We start from the raw sequence: 6,000 nt of genomic DNA, 5'->3' as shown, positions 1-6,000 counted from the left end.
GGAAAAAAAAAACGGGAAAAATCGGGAAAAATATGGGAAAAAACCGGGAAAAATATGGGAAAAAAAACGGGGAAAATCGGGAAAAATATGGGAAAAAAACGGGAAAAAATCGGGGAAAATAGGGGGGAAATACGGGGAAAATCGGGGAAAAATCGGGAAAAATCCGGGAAAAATCGGGAAAAATATGGAAAAAACCCGGGAAAAAATATGCGAAAAAAAACGGGAAAAATCCGGGAATTTTGGGGAAAAAATCCGGGGAAAAAAAAAAAAAGGGGGGGAAAATTTGGGAATTTTGGGATCAAATTTTGGGATTTTTTTTGAGGGGGGGGAGGTGAAAATTTGGGAATTTCCAGGAAAAATTTGGGAATTTTGGGGGGGGATCAAAATTCAGGAATTGCTGGGAAAAAATTTGGGAATTTTGGGATCAAATTTGGGAATTTTTGGGATCAAATTTGGGAATTTTTGGGGGAATTTTGTTGGATTAAAACCAGAATTGAATAAAATGGGAATGGAACCGATTATTAATTATTAATTATTAATTATTAATTATTAATTATTAATTATTAATTATTATTAATTATTAGAGATTATTTGTTATTCATTGTTGGTTCTTGATCGTTGATTACTCAGAATTGATTATTCACCTATCATTAGTTATTAATTGCTATTCTTAATTATTAGTTTATTGTTATTAATTATCGATGCCTGATCGATCCTTAATTATCATTGATTTCTCATCATTAGTTCTTAATTATTAGAAATAATTCGGTTTTAATGATGATTTCTTCCTGAACTCTTCTTGATTATTGGCTAATTGATTTTTGATTGGTTATTAATCATTATTAATGCCGGCATTCATGATTAATTGTTGTCATTAGTCGCTGATTAGTGTTTGTTAGGTGTGATTATTATTAATTATTCATGGCTCGCTAATGATTTTTAATTTTTTTATGGCTACACATTGTTGGTAATTATTAATTAGCAGCTATTAGTGATGATTAGGAGGTATTGTTTTAATTAATTAATGATTGTGATTAGTGATTATTAGCTATTTCTCATGGCTACACATTATTAGTAATAACAATTAATAATAGCCGTTAATTATTTTTATTAGCGGTTGGTGATTATTGATTATTTGCTTTTTATGGCTACACATTATTAGCAATTATTAATTCTTACTGTGCTTATTAATTATCCATTAATTATTATTTATACCTGTTCTTAATCGTCGATTAATCATTAGAGATCATCAGTTATTAATGAGCTGTTATTGATTACTCGTTATTAAATTTCGGCTATCAAGTGTTGGTTATGAAATTATTAATTATTAATGAGCTGTTGCTGATTAGTCATTATTAATTATTGGCAATAAAGGATCAATTATTTATTACTCATTAATTATTCATTATTAACGCGTGGATAGGAAGACTCAGCTGTTAATTAATTAATTTTTATTAGCAGTAATTATTAATTATAACTATTAATAATTACTAAAAATGAATTCTTGATTATCAATTTATTAATGAATCATTATTAATTCTTCGTTGTCGAACGCCGCCATTTTTATTTATTAATCGATGAATTAATTATTTCATTGGAAGATTTATTAATGATTAATTATCCCGGATCCATTAATGATTATTAATTATTGGGAAAGTCCCAAAGTCCGGGGATTGGGGGAAAATTTGGGGAAATTTTGGGGAAATTTTGGGGATTTTTGGGGGAATTTTGGGATTTTTTGGGGGGAATTTTGGGGTTTTTGGGATTCGGGAATTTTTTTGGGAATTTTTGGGGATTTTGGGGAATTTTTTGGGATTTTGGGGATTTGGGAATTTTTTGGGGGGGATTTTGGGGAAATTTTTGGGATTTGGGGAATTTTTTGGGATTTTTTTTATGTGGGGTTTTGGGGAATTTTGGGGAATTTTTTGGGATTTGGGAATTTTTTGGGAATTTTGGGGGGGGCTTTGGGGGAAATTTTTGGGATTTGGGGAATTTTTGGGGATTTTTTTTTATTTGGGGATTTTGGGTTTTTGGGATTTGGGAATTTTGGGGAATTTTTTGGGATTTGGGATTTGGGAATTTTGGGGGAAATTTTTGGGATTTGGGAATTTTTGGGGATTTTGGGGAAATTTTGGGGATTTGTGGAATTTTTTGAGATTTTTTTTATTTGGGGTTTTGGGGAATTTGGGGTTTTTGGAATTTTGGGGATTTGGGGGGAAATTTTTGGGATTTGGGAGAAATTTTGGAATTTTTTTTATTTGGGGTTTTGGGAATTTTGTGAATTTTGGGTTTTGGGATTTGGGAATTTTTTTAGGATTTTTTTTTTATTATTTGGGGTTTTGGGATTTGGGATTTTGGGAATTTTGGGGATTCGGGAATTTTTTCGGTTTTTTTTTATTTGGGGATTTTGGGATTTCGGAATTTTTGGGGATTTTGGGGAAATTTTTGGGATTCGGGATTTTGGGATTTGGGGAATTTTTTGGGATTTTTTTTTATTTGGGGTTTTTGGGAATTTTGGGGTTTTTGGAATTTTGGGATTTGGGAATTTTTTGGGAATTTTTTGGGGGGGGATTTTGGGGAAATTTTTGGGATTTTGGGAATTTTTTGAGATTTTTTTTATTTGGGGTTTTGGGGATTTTTGGAATTTTGGGATTTGGGAATTTTTGGGGATTTTGGGGAAATTTTGGGGATTTGGGATTTTGAGATTTGGGAATTTTTTGGGGGGGGGTTGGGGGGAAATTTTGGGGATTTGTGGAATTTTTTGGGATTTTTTTTTTATTTGGGGTTTTGGGGGATTTGGGGATTTTGGAATTTTGGGGATTTGGGAATTTTGGGGGGGGGTTGGGGGAAATTTTTGGGATTTGGGGAATTTTTGGGGATTTTTTTGTTTGGGGTGTTTGGGAATTTTGGGGGATTTTGGATTTTGGGGATTTGGGAATTTTTGGGGATTTTGGAGAAATTTTGGGATTGTGGGATTTGGGAATTTTTTGGGAATTTTTTGGGGGGGTTGGGAGAATTTTTGGGATTTGGGGAATTTTTTGGGAATTTTTTATTTGGGGGTTTGGGGATTTTGGGATTTGGGGATTTTGGGATTTGGGAATTTTTCGGGAATTTTTTGGGGGGGCTTGGGGCAAATTTTTGGGATTTGTGGAATTTTGGGGGATTTTTTTTTATTTGGGGTTGTGGGGGATTTGTGGGAATTTTGGGATTTGGGAATTTTTGGGGATTTTGGGGAATTTTTGGGATTTGGGATTTTGGGGATTTGGGAATTTTTTGGGGGGGGGTTTGGAGGAAATTTTTGGGATTTGTGGAATTTTTTGGGATTTTTTTTTTTTTATTTGGGGTTTTGGGGAATTTTGGGGATTTTGGAATTGGGGGATTTGGGAATTTTGGGGGATTTTGGGAAATTTTTGGAATTTGGGAGAATTTTGGAATTTTTTTTGTTTGGGGTTTTGGGAATTTTGGGAATTTTTGGGGGGGGAGGTTTGGGGGAATTTTTGGGATTTGGGAGAAATTTGGGAATATTTTTTTTATTTTTTGGGATTTGGGGGTTTTGGGATTTGGGAATTTTTTAGATTTTTCATTTTTATTTTTTGGGGTTTTGGGATTTGGGATTCTGGGAATTTTTGGGCTTTGGGAATTTTGGGGGCTTTTTTTAAATTTGGGGTTTAGGAATTGTTTGGGATTTTGGGGATTTGGGATTTTGGGGTTTTGGGGATTTGGGGTTTGGGGGGATTTGGGGATTTTTGGGATTTTTGGGATTTTGGATTTTTGGGGTTTTGGGGTGTTTTGTTATTTTTTGGGGGATTTTTAGGATTTGGGATTTTGGGGTTTTTTTTAGGATTTTTGGCTTTTTTGGAATTTGGGTTCCTTGGGATTTGGGGATTTTTAGGGATTTGGGGTTTGGGGATTTTTTGGGGCTTTTTTTTCGCAGGATTTGGGGTTTTTGGGGTGGAATTTTGGGATTTTGGGGAAATTCCAGCCCCCTCCCCCACACCCCCTCCCCACACCCTCCCAAATTCCCGAAATAAATTCCAAACATTCCTTGAGATGTCCAGGTCGGATTTTATTGGGAATTCCCGGCCCCCCAAAAAAATGGGGGGAAAAGGAGGAATTTGGGAAAAAAAAAAAAAAAAGAATTTTGGGGGGGAAAAAAAAAGGGAATTTTTAGGGAAAGCTGGAGAATTTTAGGGGGGAAAAAAATGGAATTTTGGGGGAAAAAATGGAATTTTTGGGAAGAAGAACTGGAATTTTGGGGGGAAAAAAAAACTGGAATTTTTTTAGGGGAAAAAAAGGGATTTTTGGGGAAAAAGAGCTGGAATTTTGTTAAAAAAAAGGGCCAGAATTTTGGGGGGAAAATGGAATTTTTTGGGGGCAAAATAATCGGAATTCTGGGTGGAAAAGTGAGGGAATTTGGAAAAAAGAAAAAAATCTGGAATTTTGGGGTGAAAAAGGTGGAATTTTGGACGAAATGGCTCCGAATTTGGGGGTCGAAATTGGAATTTTTGTGGGAAAAAATAAAAAAAACTGGATTTTTGGGGAAAAAAGGATGGAATTTACGGGGGGAAAAAAAGCTGGAATTTTGGAAAAAGTAACCAGAGTTTTTGGGGAAAAAGAGGTGGAATTTTGGGGGTAAAAAAGGTGGAATTTTGGAAAAAAACGGCCCAGAATTTTGGGGGCAAAATTGGAATTTTTGGGGGAAAAATAACTGGAATTTTTTGGGGAAAAAAGCTGGGATTTTGGAAAAAACTGGCCAGAATTTTTTGGGGGGGAAACTGAAATTTGGGGGGAAAAAAAAAACCTGGAATTTTTTTGGGGAAAAAAGGATGGAATTTGGGGTGAAAAGCTGAAATTTTGGGGAAAAATAACCGGAATTCTGGGGAGAAAAGGAGGGAATTTTGAGGAAAAAAAAAAAAAAGGCCGGAATTTTGGAAAAAAAATGAAAGAATTTTGGGGGGGAAAATGGAATTTTTTTGGGAAAAAAAAAACCCTGGAATTTTTTGGGGAAAAAAGGGATGGAATTTTTGGGGAAAAAGAGCTGGAATTTTGTTAAAAAAAAAAAAAAAAGGGCCAGAATTTTGGGGGGAAAATGGAATTTTTTGGGGCAAAATAATCGGAATTCTGGGTGGAAAAGGGAGGGAATTTGGAGAAAAAAATCTGGAATTTTGGGGGTGAAAAAGGTGGAATTTTGGACGAAATGGGTCCGAATGTTGGGGTCGAAATTGGAATTTTTGTGGGGAAAAAAAAACCAAACTGGAATTTTTGGGGAAAAAAGGATGGAATTTTCGGAAAAAAGCTGGAATTTCGGGGGGGAAAAAATGGATTTTTTTGGGGGGAAAATGGACGGAATTCTTGAGGAAAAACCTGGAATTTTTTGCGGGAAAACCCCCGAGGGATTGGGGGAATTTTGGGAATTCCGACGGTGCCGAGGGTTCAGTAAACGCAGAGATCCGGGAATTTCATCTCGTACACCGGGATGGACGCGGGCTGGGATTGGGATTGGGATTGGGATTGGGGTTGGGATTGGGATTGGGATTGGGATTGGGATTGGGGCTGGATTGGGGTTGGGATTGGGATTGGGGCTGGGATTGGGATTGGGGCGGGAGCAGCGCGGCCGAGACGGTGCCGGAGGGACTCGGAGGCGGCCTGGGGAAAAATCCGGGATCAGACGGGGAAAAAAAATCCGGGAATTTTGGGGATTTGGGGATTTGGGGAAAAGTGGGAGGGGAAAAGGGAATTTGGGGAAAAATGGGAAAAGCGGGAAATTGGGATTTGGGGTGGGGAAAATCTGGGATCAGGCGGGAAAATTGGGGGGAAAAATTTGGGGATTTGGGAAAAATGGGAAAAGTGGGAAAAGATCCCGGGAATTTGGGGATTTGGGAATGGGAAATTGGGAAATTGGGAATGGGGAAAAGTGGGAAAACGTCGGGAAAAGGGGAATTGGGAATTGGGAGTGAAAAGGGAATTTGGGAAAAATGGGAAAAGTGGGAATTTGGGATG

The sequence above is a fragment of the Sturnus vulgaris genome, unplaced genomic scaffold, assembly GCF_052056855.1.
Source record: "Sturnus vulgaris isolate bStuVul1 unplaced genomic scaffold, bStuVul1.hap1 Scaffold_865, whole genome shotgun sequence".
Lineage (NCBI taxonomy): Eukaryota > Metazoa > Chordata > Aves > Passeriformes > Sturnidae > Sturnus > Sturnus vulgaris.
The sequence above is the reverse complement of the archived record's forward strand: the minus strand, read 5'-3'. Positions refer to the sequence as shown.